Source organism: Cervus elaphus, chromosome 15, assembly GCF_910594005.1.
Source record: "Cervus elaphus chromosome 15, mCerEla1.1, whole genome shotgun sequence".
NCBI lineage: Eukaryota > Metazoa > Chordata > Mammalia > Artiodactyla > Cervidae > Cervus > Cervus elaphus.
In genome coordinates, this window is record NC_057829.1 from 7,693,206 (window position 1) to 7,715,483 (window position 22,278).

Genomic DNA, 22,278 nt, shown 5'->3' on the forward strand with positions numbered 1-22,278 from the left:
GGAGAAAAGAGAAAGTAAGAAATTAAATACCTTGCTTAGAGGATGATGGCGATCATGCCTATTTAAAATCCACAGATAATCTCAAACATGATTGCTAGTAGCTTTAACTTGTCATTTCCCCCTTTTGTTTTTAAGTCAAACATACAAAAAGATTATACAGTGAACCCACTCTTGTTGCTTCCCTCTTAGCCTTTACCCTCTGGTGTATCCAGGCTGTATTGGTGTATTCACGCCTGATAATGGGCAAATCACCAGATGGGGAGGAGTAGAAGGGGTTGGGGGTAGGGGGTAGGGAGGTGGAGGACAGCTGGGCAGGGGGCCAGGGCAAGGAAGAGAGTAGGAGGCTTTGATGATTCACATTTTTAATGTTTATTTCCTTAAAAATTAGAATTCTCCTTTAAGGGAGGGTGGGATGAATTGGGAGGTTGGGACTGACATATATTAACTACCATGTATAAAAGAGACAGCTAGTGAGAACCTGTTAGAGAGCACAGGAAGTTCAGCTTGGTGCTCTGTGATGACCTGCAAGTTGGGGATAACAGGTTGGGATGGGAGGGAGGCCCCAGAGGGAGGGACATATGTGTGCGTATGGCTGATTTACTCATTGTTCAGCAGAAACTAACACAAAACTGTAGAGCAATTATATCCCAATTTTTAAAAAAATGTTAAAATTGAGTGTGTGCCTTTGGGGAGGGCAAAAGAGAAAACTAGAAGGCAGTGTGTGGGGGAAATTACAGAGAAGGAATAGAAAAATCTCTTTGAGTTATATTTTCATTTAAAATATTTAACAGACAGTGTAGGTGTATACCAAAGAATTGGCAGAATATTTCAATGCCAGAAGTTAAGAATGTACTCTAGTAAATCAATTCAATTTTTATTTTAAAATAAAAATTAAATTTAAAAAATAATATACCCTAGTCCTTCACTTTAACCCTGTGGTTGGGGAAGGGCTCTGACTACATGTCAGGCTAGGAGCTGAAGCAAGATAAGCCTCTGTCATCACCTGCTTGGAACAAGCCTGATGGGAGAAGAAATCGACAGACTTTGGCACCTCCTTCCCGCTGGGAGGTGACCGGGGACCGGGTGGTACCTGAGCCAACTTTGCCCCGAGTCTTGCCAGCTTCCTTCCACAAGAACTGTGCAAAGCAAGGCATAGCACAACAGAAATGGTTTCCAGAAAGTTATGCCTCCGTTAAGGTTTTGGAGCTGATGGCACAGGTATGAAACTGCACCTGGAGTGGTGGTTTTCACTCTTGAGTACAAAGGCTTGAAGGATCTGACTCGGCATGACACCACCCTAAGCTGCATCCTAGAGCAAGATGACGCTGTTGTGTTGGTTTAGGTGCTCAGTTGTGTCTGCCTCCCTCGCAACCTCATGGAGTGTATGTAGCCTGCCAGGCTTCTCTGTCTGTGGGATTCTCCAGGCAAGAATACTGGAGTGGGTTGCCATTTCTCTCTCCAAGGGATCTTCCTGACCCAAGGATCAAATTCATGTGTCCTGCATTGGCAGGCAGATTCTTTGCCCTTGAGCCACCAGGGAAACCTGTACCATTCTGCAAATACCAGTACATGAAGATGATCCTACATTGTAGGAATACTGAGAAAGCAATGTCAACAGCTGGGAAAACAGCTTGTCCAGCCTCAGAAACTTACAAAGGATTTTTGTCTGGCACACTTAAGAAACTCATGAAAATAAATAGAAAAAAATCAGGAAACTGTTTAGAATACAGGCAAAGGAAATGAATAAGTAATTCACAGAAATGAAAAGCTGAAGAGCTACCAAGAATTTAAAGACAGGTTCCTACTCATTAGAAATTAGAGGTGCAGAAATTAAAGCAACAATGGAATAATACCACTCCACTCATTTTTTAAAGGTGAATAATATCAAGTTCTAGGGATGATCAGAGGCTGCAGGAATCCTCACATGCTGCTGAAGATAATATGAATTGATATGGCCTTGCATGCAGGCTAAGTTGCTTCAGTAGTTCTGACTCTTTGCTACCCCATAGACTGTAGCCCTCCAGGCTCCTCTGCCCATGGAATTATCCAGGCAAGAATACTGGAGTGGGTAGCCATTTCCTTCTCCAGGGATCTTCCCAACCCGGGATCGAACCCACGTCTCTTATATCTCCTGCATTGGCAGGGTGGTTCTTTACCACTAGTGCCACCTGGGAAGCCCTGGATATGGCCTTAACAGAGAATAATTTTTAATGCCTAATGGAATGAGGCATGTATACCACTGTATCCAGCAATTCTATCCTGGTAGACATCTCAGAAACAGTAGCACCCACCTTCATAAAGATATAGTAGTACGTTCCTAACTACATTGGTGGTGTCAATGACAGCAAAAGAGTAGGTGGTAATATTTATGCCTGTGCCTACAGAAGGAGATGAGTAAAATTGTATGTGCCTGCCATGGGACGTTGTAGCTACATGGAGGCTACATGGAGGGTCTGGGAAAAAGCAAAGTAGAATGAAGAAAAATGAGAAACAAAGAGACATATTTTCCAATATTAGTAATATAAAGACATATATAAATGAGCTTTGTAAGTTTTTCAAGACTAACCAGAGGGGTTAAATTAAATATATAAATTAAATATTATTATTCAATATATATAATTATAATATATAAAATATTTAAAATAACAAAAATAGATGACATGGGCCACATTCCAACACAATGAACTCCTTCTGAGGTTCTGTGCCAACTCTGTGTCACCCTAGATACACAAACTGATAATCACTTAGCAGTCTATGGTGAGGACATACATGCAATAGAGTAGATCTGGATAGGGAGAGAATGAGAGCAGCTGAACAGGTAACAAAGAAGTAAGTGAGGGCCTTGAATGGCGTAAGGAATATACTCAACTCCATCCCGTAAGATGAGGTCACAAAAGGAAGGTGAACTCTGAGGAGGATGTAACATTGTCAGGTGATACACCCATTACATATTGGTTTTCAACCCAATCCCCAAAACAAGAGTAGGGTGGTCATCCAAAGGAATTGTGTTGCTTCCTTGATGCAGAGGCTGAATGTCTCTATAATTACACCTCTCTAATCCTCACTTGCTCTTCAACTCAAAAGTCATTCATTCATTTAATTCAACTAATATTTATTGGTCAGTTACCATGTGCCCAGAGCTGTTCTAGGTATTGGAGAGATGATGGTGAGACAAAGACACAGCCCCTGCTGTTGTCATGGACCTGGTGTTCTAACTGTCTTGCAGTGGCCTTGGAGGGAGTACCAGGGGCCTCCCCTGCTACAGGCTCTCTAGGGGGCCTTCACTTTGTTCTTAGGGACCACCTGACGGTCTCCCCTCCTTGATCCTAATGAACTCAAATTCCCCAGCACCCAACTGAAGAATCGGCTAGATATATCTGCCCCTCCTAATCCATCAGTCTCCTCATCAGCCCATGCTCCTTTTCCATGGAGAATCTGCTTCTCTGACATTTCTGGGGGATCCAGCTGCTTTTGAACTTCAGTGGTCCATAATCCTGCTCAACAGTTCCCCTACTCTGGGGCTTCCATTGCTCTTGGCATAGTTGCCACTTGACTTCATGGAGACAAGGTAACCATGGACTCCTGGTCTTCAATGGACCTCTTAGCTCCTAGGCTCTTGTGGTTCCTGGAAACCATATCACCAAGCTTAGCCAGGAGAGCCTGTAGATGTGGGTAATGAGATCTCCCTTGTCTTCAACTGCTCTTCCCAGTGACCTCCCCTTGCTGTCAATGGGATGTATGTGATGAAAGCCTCTTGAGGTGGCTTAGTCAGTCTTCTGTCAGGGTCTGGGTAGACAGTGGCTTCTGCCTGCCTTCAGCAGCCCCTCTGTCATACTGTGACTTAGGCCATCACTTGGTGCCATCTGGAACTCACAGGCAGAAGGACCATTGGTATCCCTGTCCCTCATCCTCACAGCACCTAAACACAAGTATGTTCAGACAGATCACAGCTGATGTGCCTTGGGACCACGTCCCTGTAGAGATCCCCAGCCCTCATCTCTTTTTTTATCAGGCAGAAACGAGAGAAATCTAGCAAAAAAGAACAAACATCTGATCTCAGGTACCAGATATTTAGGTGAAGACTAGAAAGCCCCTCTGCTCTGCACTTCAAGACTTTGAGATCCCTGGTACCCTAAAGAGATGAGTTCATGTCTAGTCCCTCTAACTGGGGATGAATGAGTAGCCTCTGGTCTCAGCTGGTTTGTTGCCAGGCAATGAGAAGCTGGTCACATAGCCATTCGCTGGGCAGTTCTGCTGGGCTCCATTGAGGGATAAGAAAGAAACAAAATAGATAAGGAGGCATATAGTGGGCAAGAAAGTGATAAATGCTATTTGAAAGGCTGTAGACGTTGTTCCAGAATCTAGGCAGGGAGGTGCTGTGGAGCCCAATTCTGTTTCATCGCTTCTCTGAAATTGTTCTTGCCATGGTAACCAACAATCATCTAATCACCAATGAGGACCTTGACTCTGAAGCCCTTTCATATTTGCTCTCTTGGCAGCATTTAGCTCTCTGGAATACTCCCTCCTTCTTTATGTTCCCATAACTGTCTCAAATTAATGTTCTTTATCTCATCCTTTCTGTCCCTAATCTATACTTTCTACTCATCAACCAAGTAGGCTGCCAAACCAGAAAACTGGGAGTTGTGATGGACGTGTCTTATTCATTGTCCAGAGATGTTTACCAAGTGCACACCATGCCAGATGCTTGGCTCGACTCTGAGTACATTCTTGTCAGTAGAGATCTGGCCCCTTGCATCACAGAGCTTATAAAGCATCAAGTTTTGATGAGTATTATGGGGAGTCTAGTAGGTGAGCCTGTGAAAATGAATGTTATCATGAACATAGAAGTGGTTTTTTATGAGGCTACATTTTACTGTGCAATTTAGTCAATAACCACTTGTCAAGGGACTTTATGACGTGTGTCACCTATATATACATACATAAATATCTATATCCATATATACATATATTCAAAGTATACATATTTTACTTTTTTTGGTTACATATTTCATAATAGTAGTTATCAGTAGGAAGTTTGGAGGGCAGAATTATACATAGTGAGCTTTGTCTGGTACTACATACTTACACATGTATACAACTGTTCCAACAAAGGTCTGTCTAGTCAAAGCTATGGTTTTTCCAGTGGTCATGTATGGACATGAGATTTGGACTACAAAGAAAGCTGGGTGCCAAGAATTAACGCTTTTGAACTGTGGTGTTCAAGGAGACTCTCGAGAGTCACTTGGACTGCAAGGAAATCCAACCAGTCCATCCTAAAGGTAATCAGTCCTGAATATTCTTTGGAAGGACTGATGCTGAAGCTGAAGTTCCAATACTTTGGCCACCTGGTGCAAAGAACTGACTCCTTGGAAAAGACCCTGATGCTGGGAAAGGTTGAAGGCTGGATGAGAAGGGGATGACAGAGGATGAGATGGTTGGAAGGCATCACTGACTCAATGGACATGAGTTTAAGTAAACTCTGGGAGTTGGTGATGGACGAGGATGCCTGGCGTGCTGCAGTTCATGGAGTCGCAAAGAGTTGGACACAACTGAGCGACTGAACTGAACTGAACACATGTACGTGCATACAAAACTATTTGTCTAAAGTCATGCTGAAGACTACAAATTTGCGGAAAATTCTGAAGTATCTAGGAAACTGATCACACTTTTACTATTTCCTTGTTTATAATTGATCACATTTCTGAACAAAGTGAATATTAACTTTAAAACTGCCTCTTTTTGTGATCCTAAGCCTTATCAATCAATCATGAAATAAGGAGCATTCTAACTGTGAGGATTATGGAAATAATCTAGGGATTCTTTAAAAATTTAATTTGCATCAAATTAGTGATGTGCTACATGCTTTTTCAATATGTTTTTTCTGCTCTGAGTTTTAGGCAGAACTTGAAAAACTACCTGTAAAAAACTTATGACCCCAGCAGACAAGCACCCTTTTCTTCCAGATACATGACTTATAAATATTTCAGTGTTTTTTTTTTTTCTCAGTAGCTGTCTGCAAAGTCACAAAGAAATGAGGACCAGAAGTTTTTCCTTTCTGAAATTCTCTAATTTATGACTCTATGAAGGCATTTTTAATGAATATAAACTGGGACTTCCCTGGTGGTCAAGTGGTTGACTCTGAGCTCCCAACACAGGGGACACAGGTTCTATCCCTGGTTGGGGAACTGAGATCCCACATGCCACTTGGCATGACCACAAAAGAAAAAAAATGAGGTGCTTAGTGAACACACACTGGGCAGTACAATAATGACACAGACTAAAGAAAATACAGTTGTTACTAGAGATTTGGAAGATCGAGAAAGAGAAATCTTGATTGGTAGGCAAGATCACTTTTGTCCAGTGTTTGAATTCAAAATACAATTTCTCTGTCATTATGGGCTTATTTAAGTACAAGGAATTTTAACAGGGATTTGAACTGGGAAGAAAAGAAATAAGTTAAATCATTTTATTTGGGTCAGTCCAAGGTCAAGTGCAGGTATTGAAATGTTCAATGAGCAAAGTAAATGAGAATATTGCCTTTGATGATCTTCATAAATGACCATAATGTGATAGAAGATTGAAAAGCAAGATGTTTAAAATTCATATCCTAAGGAACCACTTAATATCTGTGAGGAACAGCTGGGTTTATTTTCATGTCCAGAGTACTAATGTCAGAAGAAAGATGACCAGCTTTGGGATTTTTCATCTATTTATAAAATGCATACACCATTTGCACACCATTTAAATTGCTAATGACTACAAACCGTGGGATGCAAAACATCACTTAAGATATGAAGACATGATTCAAGGGTGGTTTTAGGACATTAGTGGCTAATGATGTTGAGCATCTTTTCATGAGCTTATTTGCCATCTCTTTAGTGAAATACTCTTTTGAGACTTTTGCCCATTTTCTGATTGGAGTGTTTGTTTTTTGATTATTTGACTTTTGTGAGTTCTTTATATATTCTAGATATAGTCCTCTGTTGGACATACAGTTTGCAAATATTTTCTTCTAGTCTGTAGCCTATCTTTTCATGCTACATATAGGGTGTTTGAAAAGAATGTGAATTCAGCTGTAGGGCAAGTATTTTATAAACATCAATTAGATTGCCTTGGTTGACTGTGCTGGTGAGTCTCTATCTTTACTGACTTTCTTCTAGCTGTTATGACTATTTTTGAGAGAGGGATATTGAAATCTACAAGTTTAATTACGGATTTGTCTATTTCTCCCTGCGATTTTTGCCAGTTTTCCTTTCCCTTGTTTTGCAGTCTGGTGGTTTGGCCCATGCACTCTTAGGACTGTTACGTTTTCATGGTGGATTGACCCTTGATCATTATATATTGTATGTCTGTCTCTGGTAATTTTCTTTGCTTTGAAGATGATTTTATTTGTATTAATGTAGCTACTCCTGCTTTGTCTTAGTTCATCTGTGTGTGACATATCTTTTCCTATGCTTTTACTTTCAACCTGCCTGTACTGATATATTTGAAGTGCGTTTCTCATAGATGGCGTATAATTGGGTTACGTTTTCTAAATCCACTCTGCAAATCTCTGTCTTCTGATTGGAGTCTTTTTCACATTCAGTTTAAGATCTTACGGGCTCTTGGTATGATGAGAGATTTTCTTTTGAAACCTGGACATTTTCCTATTACACTCTGTGTTTCTGAATCTTCCTTATACCTATGTTTTAGCTGTTTATTCTGACACCATTCCAGTAGGGGAAAGGAGGGGGCTGCCACCATGTTACTGCTGGCACATGTAAACACAACATGTGTGTGGGTAAGGAGGAGAGGGCTGGCCTTCTAACTTTACGTAGGAGTTACATATTTCAGTTTATTAGTGACAGCATTAATATTAGCAAGTGCAAAATAATTTTGCATCTTCATCATCTAGATTTATGGGATAGGCTTAATCTCCAACATGGGGCCTGAGATCATTAGCTACAGCATTTTACATTGGCACAAGGGATTTCAAAATCAAATCAGTTTACTGACTGTTTTTCATTTTTATGAATCTGACAACTTTATCATTTTGATCTAAAGTATGACATAATATAGTAATATTTAAGCATTAAAACCATAGCTTCCCTAGAGCCCCTGATCCACAAGAGAAGCCACTGCAATGAGATCACGTACCACAACTAGAGAGTAGCCTCCTGCTCGCCGCAACCAGAGAAAAGCAATAAAGACCCAGCACAACCAGCAATAAATAAATAAAATTATAAAAAATAAGAAAAATTACTTTCCCCTGATTTCAGCATAACATTCAGGGATGGAGTTTGCCTGCGGCTGTTAGTGGACTTTCACAGTCATATCTGTAATTTACTGGTCCTTTACTCTGTTGACCCCTTGTTCTTAATTTCTCAGAAACTCCTCAGGGGGAAAAAAAAGAAAAACATAGCTTAAAATACACAAAGCAAAATTTTCTAGAAGTGGGAGAAGAAATTTAGAGAGAAATACATGCAGAATTGCTAACAGGCTACCCAGTGTCCTCCTCTAAGCAGACCTGCTCTTATCTTCCACTCCCTGGACCTTTGCTGCCTCTACCCCTCCAGTCATGGGGTAAAGAGATGACCAGACCAAGGGGGAATGTCTACCCAGAGCCAGGACCTAAATCACAGTCTGGGTCCCTGGGACCCAAGAGTTGTCTGCTCAGCTGGCCCCAAGCATTTTTTCAGGACTCCGGGCACGTTTACCCACTTCTCTTGGGCATGATGGGGGTTCACGATTAGGAAGTGGCCCCGAACAGCTTTCAGGCTGCCGAGTGCTCGGCACCATCATGATTTCAAATCATTATCCATTTGTACAAAATCAAGCTTTGCTTATAATTTATGGTGCTTCTGGCCCTCTCCTGCACAGGTGGCAAACGTTCCCTGCTGACTGCACACAGACTGCTGGCCTGCGACGTCCTCACTGTCCCTGGGCTGGTGCCTTCATTAAGCTGTGATGCACTCTAGATCATTGCAGGCATCAGCCAAGGTTTACTTAGAGGTTTTGTTTGCTTGACACGCTGTCCCCTGTAAAAGGAGGCAATTCCCTCCCTCTATCACAGACCCACACTGTCTTCAGAGGGACGGATGTGGGTAAGACCACTCCGGTGAGACATGAGGGCCCTCACCTCTGGTGATCAGTCTCCTTCTCTCTCATAGCAACAGACTGTGGCCAGCAGCCCACGTAGGTGCTGGGCCTCAGGAAATGAGGAAGAGGAGGGAGCTGGTATGAAGGGTGGAGGGGGAAGGTTCTGAAGTCCTCTCAGAGCATCAGACCTTCTCTTCCACCTTCTGGGGCTTCTAGCCCCTTCTTTTCATCCACTCTCCCACAAAGGTCAGTTCCCTCTGCTATGCCTTTGGTTTTGTCATGGGCTCCTATTCACTTCAGACCCAACACTTGGATGCTGCAATGGCCACCTGATCCTCACCTTCAGTCTCTCCTCTTTCCTGCCCATGTAGCCAAGTTAATCTTCACTGAATGGAGTTTCCATGATGCTATTCTTCTTCTGAAAATATCTTGCCTTTATTTGCATTCATTCATGCACAACTATAAAGTACCTATGGCTTATCAAGCACTTTTAGAAGAGTTGGGAATACAACGGTAAACTAGAAAGGTCATGGTATATGGAGCTTACATTCCAGCATGGGAGAAAGAGAACACATCACATGCAAATACGTACAAGAATGCCAGGTGGTGACTGATATGTCCTCTGGAGGTAAAAGAGATGAGGGGACAGAAAGAGATAAGAATGGGAATAGATATGGGTGAAGTGATAATAAGGGAATACTTCGGAGAAGGCAATGGCACCCCACTGCAGTCCTCTTGCCTGGAAAATCCCATGGACGGAGGAGCCTGGTAGGTTGCAGTCCATGGGGTCGCGACGAGTCAGACATGACTGAGCAACTTCACTTTCACTTTTCACTTTTATGCATTGGAGAAGGAAACGACAACCCACTCCAGTGTTCTTGCCTGGAGAATCCCAGGGATGGAGGAGCCTGGTAGGCTGCAGTCCATGGGGTCGCGACGAGTCAGACATGACTGAGCAACTTCACTTTCACTTTTCACTTTTATGCATTGGAGAAGGAAACGACAACCCACTCCAGTGTTCTTGCCTGGAGAATCCCAGGGACGGGGTCACACAGAGTCAGACACGACTGAAGTGACTCAGCAGCAGCAGTCGTTAAGGAGACACGTAAGGTGATAGATTCTACAGTGACCCCTAGTGACCCTGCCTTCCAAGCTCACACTCTTGTATTATCTTCTTCCTTGGAGCTGGGAACTCTACTAAAGGAATACAGACAGAAAGGTAATGGAAGGGCACATCCACAATTCCAGGCTCCACTCAGGCGGCAGTCTTGCTTGCAGTCTGTCTGCATCACCATCTTTGAAGAAAGTGCTAAAAGCATTTGTGTGTAAATCTTTGTATGGGTATATGTTTTCATTTCTCTTGACTGGATACCTAAAAATTGCTGGATCATATGGTAAATTTATGATCAAATGTGAAAAAAATTGCCATATTGTGGTTATATGCCCTGAATTTAGTTTGGAATTCAATTGCTTTTGTTTGCAAATGAATTGATTTCTCCTCTTATGTTTATTGACAAGTTTTTCCCCTACTATCCTCATGTTTATGATCCTTTCCCTATTATTTTGGATAGGATGGGTAATGCACTCATTCTGTCATTATCATTCTTTCTTTGTCTTTTAAAGAATGAAAACACGAAGGCTATAAATTTGTTTGTTAGTACAGGCTCTGGCTACACCAAAATCAATGGCAATAGCTTGAGTATAAATACTAAGTTGCACAGTTAATAAAAGTGCTTTCTCTCTGGTTTTCCAAGCATTTTAGTGTGTTTACAAAAGAGGTTGTACAGGACTCACCAGTCGGGTGCCATTTTAAAGCAAAATTTTCTGTACTCACAATTGGTGTTACTTGTTTTTTGAATAGTTTCCAAAATGGCAACGACACTGTTATCATGATTCCTGTATTTTGGGCTATCTAAGTGTAGTATGGTGGAATACATCGACATGGGAGAAATGCATGGTTTCATTTTATCAGAAAATTCAATCTCAAAAAAAATACCCACAACTAGGATTTACCTGGTGGTCCAGTGGTTAAGACTATGTGCTTCCAATGCAGAGGGCATTGATCTGATCCTTGGTTAGGGAACTAAGATCCCACATACCATATGGTGCAGCCAAAGGATATACCCACAACTATTTATTTCACTCATCTACAACATGAACTAGACACAAGCAATACACTACCAGTGTCTCCAATTCAATCTCAAAATATATTAATTTTATTTTTTTACATAAAACGAAATCAACATAATATGGCTATTCTTTGCATTTAGGTAGCTGTGTTAGTTGTTTTATGTGTCAACTTGACTGGGCCACGGTGCCCAGATAATGGTCAGATGTTATTCTGGGAGGGTGTTTTGGGATGCAAGTAACATTAAGATTGGTGGACCAAGTAAAGCAAAGTGCCCTCCATATTGTGGGTGGGCCTTATCCAATCAGTTGAAGGTTTGCGTAGACTAAAAGATTGACTTCCCTGAGCAAGAAGGAATTCTGCCAGCAGACAGCCTCAGACTTGAACTGCATCATCTCTTCTTTGGGTCTCCAGCCTGCTCGCCCTCTTTGCAGATTTTAGACTTATCAACCTCCATAATTGCATGACCCAATTCCTTAAAATAATCTCTTTGGACTTCCCTGCTGGTCCAGTGGCTAAGACTCTGCTCTCCCAATGCAGGGGGCCTGGGTTGGATCCCTGGTCAGGGAACTAGATCCCACATGCCACAAGTAAGGGTTCCCATGCCACAATTAAAGATCCTGCATGCCACAACAAAGATCAAAGATCCCACATGCTCCAAATAAGACCCAGCACAGCCAAATGAATAGAAATTGGAAAATAAATGAATAAACACCTCATCTATTCATCTACCTATCTGTCTTTCCAATCTCCTATTGGTTCTGTTCTTCTGGAGAGCTCTGACTAATACAATGGTGAACAGTTAACCTCTTAGACTTATAAGATTTCAGAATTAAGAGGAACCTTTGAGATTATCTAGTTCCAGAAACAATCATCAAAGGATATTAATAAAGCACACCTCAGTGCTTGATAGTGTATGAAGCCCTGCATAAATCATCACAAGTATCCAGCTCTGCTGCCTAGTGATTTAAGATATAAGGCAGGCAGCCCCAAAGTATATAAACAACAGCAGGAAAACAGAACAACCACAACATGAGCAACATAAGGCTAATTTTTATCACTTTCTGCTTTAAAAAAATGTTTAAGTGATACTGATTTGTTCACGGGAAATATAAAATTCTTTAACATGAAGCCCAAGCCACTAAAAAATGTAACCCCCATGTAGCTTGCCTATCTCACCCCTGACCCTCCCGTCTGTGCATCCCAATGCCCCGAGCAACCATCGTCTTCCTCAGATCCTTCTCCTTGTCCCAAGCTTCCCTTCGTTCTTTATGGTTGCGCTCAGTGCCTCTACCCCGACCTCGTGGGGGCACTGAGAGTAGGAAGCAAAGGATGGCTGAGCCACTCTGGTACTTGCCCAGCAGTACAGAGAGCTTGAAGCTGGTACCTCTCCCTTTAGTTTGGAAGCATCTTGAGGGACAGACCACATCTCATTCATCATCCTACCCCTGCTGCCCAAAGTCAAAGCAGGCTCTACACACGTTTGCTTAATGAATGGACAGTCCTTGTCGGCTGTTGTTTTAGTGGTAGTGGTTGTGATTGTTGCTTCCTTTGCACCAACTTTGCACAGAGTGCTTCTCTCACTAGAGAAGGGCAAATTTGGCAATCAAGTGAAGGTGGTATGCCTGGCAGTCACTGAAGACTGGAGTACACTATTTCATGTAAGAATGCCCCTCTTCCTAAGGAGAAGCTCCCAGATGATGACACTGGAGGAAGAGCTATATTGGGTCAAAGTCATTGACTCCTGTTCAGTAGCCAACAGGATGAGCAGTATTGAAGGGAGCTGGGTTATGTCTTCAGGTGATATGGTGATCTTCTCTGCTTAGGGATGTAGCAGATTTTTTAACAACGTGAAAAGAGGTGATAATTATTTATTTTAATCCAACCAATAATACAAGGGAGTGAGCTCTTCAGAGAATCTTTACAATAAGAGAAGTGTGGCCTCATGGACAAGATCTGTCCCATTTGAATGATTCCTGTGTTGCAAACGATCAGAGAAAACAGACCTCAGCAATGTGACCTCAGGAAAAAAAGCCAGCAGAGCACTCTATGAGGCCATAGGAATATTGAGTGTCTTTAGAAAGGGATCAAGGTGAAGTGATGGGTGATTTGGAGTATCAAACAATGGAATTCTCTAGATGCATTAACAGTTCATTGGGGTTACTGTACCCAAGACAGGGAGCAGACCACATGTATACAAGGAAGGGAATCACGACAGCAGTGATGGATCCTAAAGATGGAGGAGGTAGTTGGGGTCCAGTGTGTGGGTTACAGATTGTATGCACAATCACTGGGGTTATGAGCTCTTGGGGATTCTTGCAAGGAGAGAGGCGCCAGGCTGTGCAGCAGGAAGGATAGATCACCCACGTGTCTAGGTAGGTACTCAAGATAAGAGAAGCATCATGAACCATCACAAGAGAAGTCAGCTCCTTTAAGCCACAGGTGTCTTGGCAGAAAGGCTATTCCTAAACAAATGCAAGCACACATGACTATGATTTGCAAGAAAGGGAGATTAAATTCAGATCCATCACAAGGAAGGAACCAGAGAGCTTTGTTTTTGAAAAGAAAATTCTAAGGCTGTGTCACTCCAAATTAACTACCTAAAGATTCTATATTTCCTAGTCAGCTTTCTCATCTCTATCATAACCCAAAATTTAAAAAAAAATTCATACTTTTCTTAAGTTGAAGTATAATTAATTTACAATGTGTTAATTTCAAGTGTACAGCACAGTGAATCAATTATATATATATATATGTCTTTTCCTTCCTAATCTGTAAACACCCCTTCTGGTTTCCGACTCCTGGCTCCTTCTGCTCTTCTGGATACTTCTCTGTATTCTTGGCAGGTTCTTCTGCTTGACCATTACTAGCATGTTCTCAGGGCACAGTTCCAGGCTTTCAGCTCTTCTTCCAATGCTAGCCTTCACTGCACCTGGACTGAAGGATTCACTCTGGAATGTCAATGACCATGTCTGTGTTGACTGCCAAGTATGTATTTCCAGCCCAAACCTCTCTCCCAAGCCCCACTTAGATGTCTGACATGCACCTCCAATTTGGCATGTCCAAGGTGGTCCTTATCTCCCACCCCCACACCCATAACTTTTCGTTGTTAGTCCCTCTCATGGCACCATGATGGACCAGCTTTCCCTCCCTCTCATCCACCCCATCCAAACATCTGCCTGATGACCACTTCTTCACGTGGGAGTTTCACCGGGCACAAATTCTGTTTACCTGAATCTATCAACAAACCCTGTTCCTGTAGATCCAACTACTTCACAGGGATGAGATAATATTATATCATTTGGTAACCTTTTATGAACAATTTATGCAGAGTAGGGGTTTCCCAGGTGGCTCAGTGGTAAAGAATCAGCCTACCAATACAGGAGATGTAGGAGTCATGGGTTTGATACCTGGGTCAGAATGATCCCCTACAGGGGCAATTGGCAACCCACTCCAATATTCTTGCTGGAAAAATCCCATGGAGAGAGGAGCCTGGTGGGCTATAGTTCATGGGATTGCAAAGAGTCAGACATGATTGCACAACTGAGTACATGCATAGTAAACCAAAGTTTAAAATACATGGCTTAAAAAAAAAGGCTAATACTTAAAGAGAAAGAAGACAGGAACAATGAGACTAGGAACATTCTCTTCAATATTCCTAAAATGCCCACCTTTTCTTGTGACATATTCTTATTCAATAATGCAGTCTTTTGATGTCAAACACATCCCTGGAAAACAGCTTCCCCCGCTTGCTTTCTTGATTCCAGGAATTTGGACTATCAGGCCAACTTATTCAGATGGAAAGGAAGATGGGGTGCCACACTTTACATGCTTATAGTCTGCGGATATTTTCAGACGCTTCTGCCTGGCATGGTGAGTATAGAGTGCCCTCTTTATGAATAAATCACAGAGCAATTACCACCCAAGGGAGGAAGGGTTCCCTCCACCATGCTGAGCACCTCAGGGTCTCAGAAGCCACCTGGCCACAGTGTGGGAGTGGGTCTCAGAGAGCATAGCCCCCAGACCCAACATCACCAGCAATTGCCTGGGACAGGGGCTTAGTGGGAGGACTTGATCCTCATACTCAAACCTCGTTGCTGCTTTGATGCTTGACACATGAAATGACATAATCTGGTCTGAGCTTCTGCGCCTTCAGAAATGTCAGTTTTCCCTGCTGCTGGCTTTAGAGCCAAGTTCTACCTCCAGCTTTGTGCAACGCCACTTAGAGCCTGAATGGATAAATGGACCACAGCCAGACCACACAGAAAAAGTAAAACTCTGGCCCACAGCCTGCAGCAACCTGCCCAGCATACCAAACCCTGTAGAAATCTATGATAACCAACCTAGGAAGTCAGTCGGCTACCAGGCCAACTTGCAGGAAGTCAGATGCTGTCTCTAGCCACAGTCCATGAAGCTAAACAACTTTCGTAACAACTGGCCCCAATGGCCAGGACTTGATTAATAGCAGCTTTTCCTAGTTCTTGTCCCTGCTTCCAACTTAGGACCAACCAGAGAAAGTCCAATACATTCCTATAACCAATCACATTGGATGCTCTAGTTAACCTACTCCCCAGCTTCCCCAAGGCCTAGAGCCTCTGATCAAACCTGGAACCTTCCTTTTTTCTACTGTGAAGCTTTCCCTCTCTTTTGCCTGCCTTTAAGTCTCTGCCAAAACATAAATGACTGTGGCTGACTCCCTTGCTCCAGCCAGGTCTGAGTAACAGTCTTCTCTTATTCATCTGGTGGGTCTCCATTCATTGCCACCCTGCCATTCAGACACCCCCCTCCCCCGCCACTTTAATCTGCAGCCACCAGCTCTCAGCTCCTGATTTTGCCTTCTTTGTACTTTTCTGGCATGCTCTTGAGAATGCACGATAAATAACTAAATTTGTTTACAAAAGTTGGGATAGAGCAAGATCATTGTTTCTGAATAATTTTTAAGAAATGTTAGAAGACAAGATAGCATTCTCATCTTTGGAAAAGAAAAGTTTTATTGTGAGGCATTGCAGAAAGGATAGACAGTATAGGCATAGATGTAGATTTTTTCCCTCTATTTGATGTAAAGGATGAGGGAATGGGAAGAAATATCACACTGAGGGGAAAGAATTTTATCCTGTTAGACACTAAGTTGATAAGGAAGTATAAGGAAAAGGAAAATCAGTAACTGACAATTCTAACTACAGTAATAATATTTCTCCTTGAAAATTGGCCACACATCAGCTGACTTGTGTGTGCATTTACAAATTACAAATATAGATTCTACGTTTTTAAAATATTTTGTTTGTTTATTTGGCTGTTCCAGGTCTTAGTGGCCACATGCGGGATCTAGTTCTCTCCCTCCTGTAATGGGAACAAGGAGTTTTAGCCACTGGACCATGAGGGAAGCCCCACACAGATTCTATTTTAACGCCCAGATGACTTTTCTTCTTCCTTACCCGTAGGCAAGCTTATGATCTTTTATACTTGCATTTAAAATTATTATATGCACTGAATGTGATATTAGCAATCCCTTTCAGTTCAGTTCAGTTCAATCGCTCAGTCGTGTCTGACTCTTTGTGACCCCATGGATGCCAGGCTTCCCTGTCCATCACCAACTCCTGGGGCTTACTCAAACTCATGTCCACCAAGTCGGTGATGCCACCCAACCATCTCATCCTCTGTCATCCCCTTCTCCTCCTGCCTTCAATCTTTCCCAGCATGAGGGTCTTTTCCAATGAGTCAGTTCTTCATATCAGGTTGCCAAAGTATTGGACTTCCAGCTTCAGCATCAGTCCTTCCGATGAATATTCAGGACTGATTTCCTTTAGGATGGACTGGTTGGATCTCTTTGCAGTCCAAGGGACTCTCAAGAGTCTTCTTCAACACCATTTTACCAATACTTGAAATATTCTAGTTGTTAGAATATAGCAATGGAAACAAAAACAGACAAAAATGATCTACACCAACACTCTCTTCTCATGCTCTTTATAAAGTAGTAACTGTATTCATAAGGCACTCACACTAAAAATTCTAGTAGGAGCCAGAAGGAAACATGCAAGTAGCTTGTAATTTTGAGTTTCTATGTGAGCCAACCATATGGTCTTTCTTACCTGACTCCCTCCATGCTCTGTTCCCACCCAACCCCCCCAACCCCCCAACAATCTTTCACTCATTTCTATCTCTGTTATGCACGTCTTAAACCATATTCATTTAAAAAGTATTTGTCTCAAAACCTAGAAAATTAGGAATTTGGTAGTTACATACTGGACCAGGTAAGTGTCCATAGCCTTCTGAAATGAAATAAACAGGTCCCATGTTCTTCCCTCGTGGCTCAGATGGTAGAGTCTGTTTGCAATGCGGGACACATAAGTCCAATGCCTAGGTCGGGAAGATCCCCTGAAGAAGGAAATGGCTACCCACTCCAATATTCTCACCTGGAGAATTCCATGGACGTGGGAGCTTGGCAGGTTACAGTCCATGAGGTTGCAAAGAGTAGGACATGACTGAGCGACTAACTCTACACTATGTTTAATTTAGAAACTCCCTGACACTGGAGTGGACCCAGTGACGGTTATCAGAAGTCCCTCCTCGAACATTTCTTCATTTGGCCCCATACTGGCTTGTCCTTCTTTCCCTTTTGTGGACCTGTCAGCTCCAGGAGTAGGCCTGAATGCTCTGAAAGCCACATATAACCTCTTTGCATCATTTCCCTTAATGATCATCCCCATGCATCTGCCATTTGTCAGTCATTCTGTGAGGTGAGGCGCTTTCAGAGTATTACTAGGGAGGCCAAGGGTGCATCTATCCTGGAAACTTGCTTTCTACCTGCCTCTTTCTTTAAAAACATGACCTGACTTTCTTTGAAATACTGATCAAAACACACTTCAACGAAGACATCCCAAACGAATCCCAATGGGCCCTTATTAAAGGGATCCCTCTAGCCTCTGGGCTGCACTCCAGCTGAAATATGCAACTCTCCACATTCTTACAATTTCTTCCCCTGACTCTGCCCCAGTGACGGTAAACATTGTTCTCAGCTCCCATGTGACATTATCAATTCTGCTTCTCAAGGAACACGGATGCTTCCACTCCTGTTTACATCCCTGAGGAAAACAGAAAGGAAGGAGTCTTGAGAATCCGTCTCTCAACCAAAACAACACTTAATTACATCCTCCCTTGGCAAGAATTGTATCTGGCAGGAAGGAAGCTTGATGCTCTTGAGTACCCGTGTTTGGATAGGTTTGCTCTCATTAGTGGCAGAAAGATGGTACATCAGCTGAACAGAGCCAGAGAGACCGAGCAGCCCAGGAATGAAACGCTTGCTAGCATCTTTACAAACCCTCTGCTGGGCCTTCAGAGTACAGCTTAACTCGGTGTGACAGGGACAGAAAAGCTGCCTGCTGGTGGCTGCACCCCGCTCCCCGACCAGTCTTTCAAATGAGAACCCACAGTTTCCCTGCTCACTCACTCACTAGCTCTTGTTTACCCTGAAGATGTTAGATGTAGAGATACACATCTAGAGAAAATAAGAAAGACGCAATGATCTGTAAGAGAAGGGTCATCAAGACAGATTCCTGGGGCAAATAATAATAACAGTGGCAACTTGAAGGGTATGGAGGGTGGATGGAAGCTTGGCTAAAAGTAAGAGGGCAGTGGGAAACAGTGGTGTGACTTGGGACAGTCTGGAGGCAGAAGGCAGCTGGAGTTGGGGACAGGCCTTGTGGTGAGGGGTGAGTCGGACATGACTGAGCGACCAAGCTGAGCTGAACTTGTGATGAGAGGGCTTCCCTAGTGGCTCAGATGGTAAGGAATCTGCCTGCAACACAGGAGACCCGGGTTCAATCTCTGGGTCAGGAAGAGCCCCTGGAGAAGGGCATGGCAACCCACTCCAGCACCCTCGCCTGGAGAATCCCATGGGCAGAGGAGCCTGGCCGACTACAGTCCAAAGGGTCACAGAAAGTTGGACACGACTGAGTGACTAACACTAATACACTTGTGATGAGTGATGCTTTGGGGAAGAGAGATGCTCAGATCAGGTTTCCCATACGCCTCTCCATGTGCTGTAGGAGGTGAACACCCGCTTCACCCAGGTGCTCCCTACACAACTCCAGGAAACTTTCCGAAAAGAGCTGCATTGTTTGGCAGCCCCGTCATGGTGCTGGGCTTTCTGTTTCTGGATGCTGTGCTGTTTGAGGAGGAGCAAAGAGGCCTGTTTGGTGGCTTGTGTGGACTGCCAACTGGGAATGGGAACCAACGCACCGAAGCATGCCTTGATTTATATCCCAGCTTAGGTCATCTGAGTGATTTCACCACCACTGCCAAGGTACTGGACCGGGGCTCTCGGTGTAAAAGCACCACCTGTGATGACACTTGGAATCAGAACAGAAGTGGAGGGAATTACTCTGAGTTTAGAATTCTGGCTTTTCAGAGAAAGCACCGGGAGTCTGTGTGCATCACATGGAAACCCAACCTTTGCATGGATCTGCCACTCTCCGATGGGAAAGTCTAAGAAAGTTTCTCACCAGAGTGCAGGCTGGGAATTAGTATTTGGCTCAAACTCTAGGTAAGCACAGTTCTACAGGGAGGGGAGAGGAGTCTGACTTCCCTTTGGGACCACTGCCTGGGGCTCTGGCTGACGCTGCTGCTGCACTGCCCTGGGGGTCATAGGGTCACGTGGGTGTAGAACCTATGTGGCTCCATCACGTCACTGCAGGAGAAATCTGTAGCTGGGAGTTACTCAAAAACCTTACACTTCTTTAAAAGCCATATGAATTCTAGAAACTGCAGTGCCTGTGTGCAGAAGACAAGACCAAATAGCAACACTGGGACCAAAACCGGCAGTGGAGACCTGGGGGTAGGTGTCATATGTGTGACTCAGTCTGCCGAGGGCAGGTTTTTCACAAATAAGGACTTAGTGGGTGTCCACAAATGTGCTTCCCAACCCTCATCATGCCTCCCCCACCTGTGTCTGCCCTCTAGTCATCGGGTTTGGATCATATATGATGCCTCTGATAAGAAAACCTCGATACCACTCAGGACTTGAAAGAGCCAATGTATCCTTGCATTGGACGTGGCTCTGATGATGAAAACAGCTGGTGGCAGATTGTGCCCATGAGGAAAGAACTCTGTGAAAACCCCACCTTCCTTCTGTAACAGCAGGTTTAGGCCCTGGGGCCAGAGAATGACGCTCACAGCACCCCACAGAACCCTCCATGGTGTTGTATTCCCAAGACACTATCCAAGGTTGGTATGTACACCTGTGTTAACTCATATTTGTTTTATGTGAACCATGTTTAGGTATCTTAGATAGGAATGGAACACTCCATACTTTTAAAAATTATTATTAAATTTTTAAATTTTAGATGGGAGTACAGTTGATTTACAATGTTCTGTTAGTTTCAGGTGTTCAGCAAGGTGATTCAGTTATATATACACATTTCAGATTCTTTTCCCACAGGAGTCATTGCAGAATATTTAGTAGAGTTCTCTGTGCTCTCTGGTAGGTCCTTGTGGATTTGTTGCTGTTGAGTTGCTCAGTTGAGTCCAGTTCTTTGCAACCCCAAGGACTGCAGCATGACAGTCTTCCCTGTACTTCACCAACTCCTGGAGCTTACTCACACTCACGTCCATTGAGTTGATGATGCCATCCAACCATCTCATCTTCTGTCATCCCCTTCTCCTCCTGCCTTCAATCTTTCCCAGCATCAGGGTCTTTTCCAATGAGTCAGTTCTTTGCATCAGGTGGCCAAAGTATTGGAGTTTCAGCTTCAACATCAGTCCTTCCAATGAATATTCAAGACTGATTTCCTTTAGGATGGACTGGTTGGATCTCCTTGCAGTCCAAGGGACTCTCAAGAGTCTTCTCCAACACCACAGTTCAAAAGCATCCATTCTTTGGCGTTCAGCTTTCTTTATAGTCCAGCTCTCACATCCATGCATGACTACTCAAAAAACCATAGCTTTGACTAGATGGACCTTTGTTGGAAAAGTCAAGTCTCCACTTTTTAATATACTGTCTAGGTTTGTTATAGCTTTTCTTCCAAGGAGCAAGTATCTTTTAATTTCATGGCTGCAGTCACCATCTGCAGTGATTTTGGAGCCCAAGAAAATAAAGTCTCTCACTGTTTCCATTGTTTCCCCATCTATTTGCCATGAAGTGATGGGACTGGATGCCGTGATCTTAGTTTTTTGAAGGATGAGTTTTAAGCCAGCTTTTTCACTCTCCACTGTCACTTTCATCGAGAGGCTCTTTAGTCTTTCTTTGGTTTCTGCCATAGGAGTGGTGTCATCTGCATATCTGAGGTCATTGATATTTCTCCCAGGAATCTTGATTCCAGCTTGTGAGTCACCCAGCCTGGCATTTCTCATGATGTACTCTGCATATATGTTAAATAAGCAGGGTGACAATATACAGCCTTGACATACTTCTTGCCCAAGTTTGAACCAGTCCTTTGTGGATTATCTATCATCTATAGTAGTCACAGCATACTTTGTGTCATCGAAGTTTAGGATTAAAAAAAAATTCAACAGCTTTTCACTTAGGTGGTGGGGTTTCTGAGTACAAACAATTTTAAGAAAGGGATTGTTTTATTAAGGTTTTATTAACATTTTTTGTTTTATTAAGATTTTTTTAAGAAAGAATGATTTCTTTCCCCTCCTTTGATATGTCAGAGCACATAAGCCTCAGGAAAGAACCAGTCTAGGTTGGGTGCTGCTTTTCCCCACTCCCTGCTGCAAGTGACTGGAAACTTTGGGGAAGAAATCTACTTCTGCACAGAACAGAACATTGAGGGAGAGGGTGAGGTCTCAGGTGGGTACCCTGGAAGTCTTGTAGGTGAATTGCAACAGAAAGGCTCTCTTCCCTCCTCATGAAGCATCTTGGGTGAGTGCTGGTCTTGGGCAATCTTCTCAAGTCTGCTCTGTGGTTTTTCATGGGCAGACCTGCCTCAAGGCTGGATCAGCTCTATACTGCTTCCATGTGGCTTATAATGATGAAGACTATCAGGTCCGGGATATTAAAACATATACATAGGATCTAGAAAAATGGTATAGATGATCTTATTTGCAGAATAGAAATAGAGACACAAACAGAG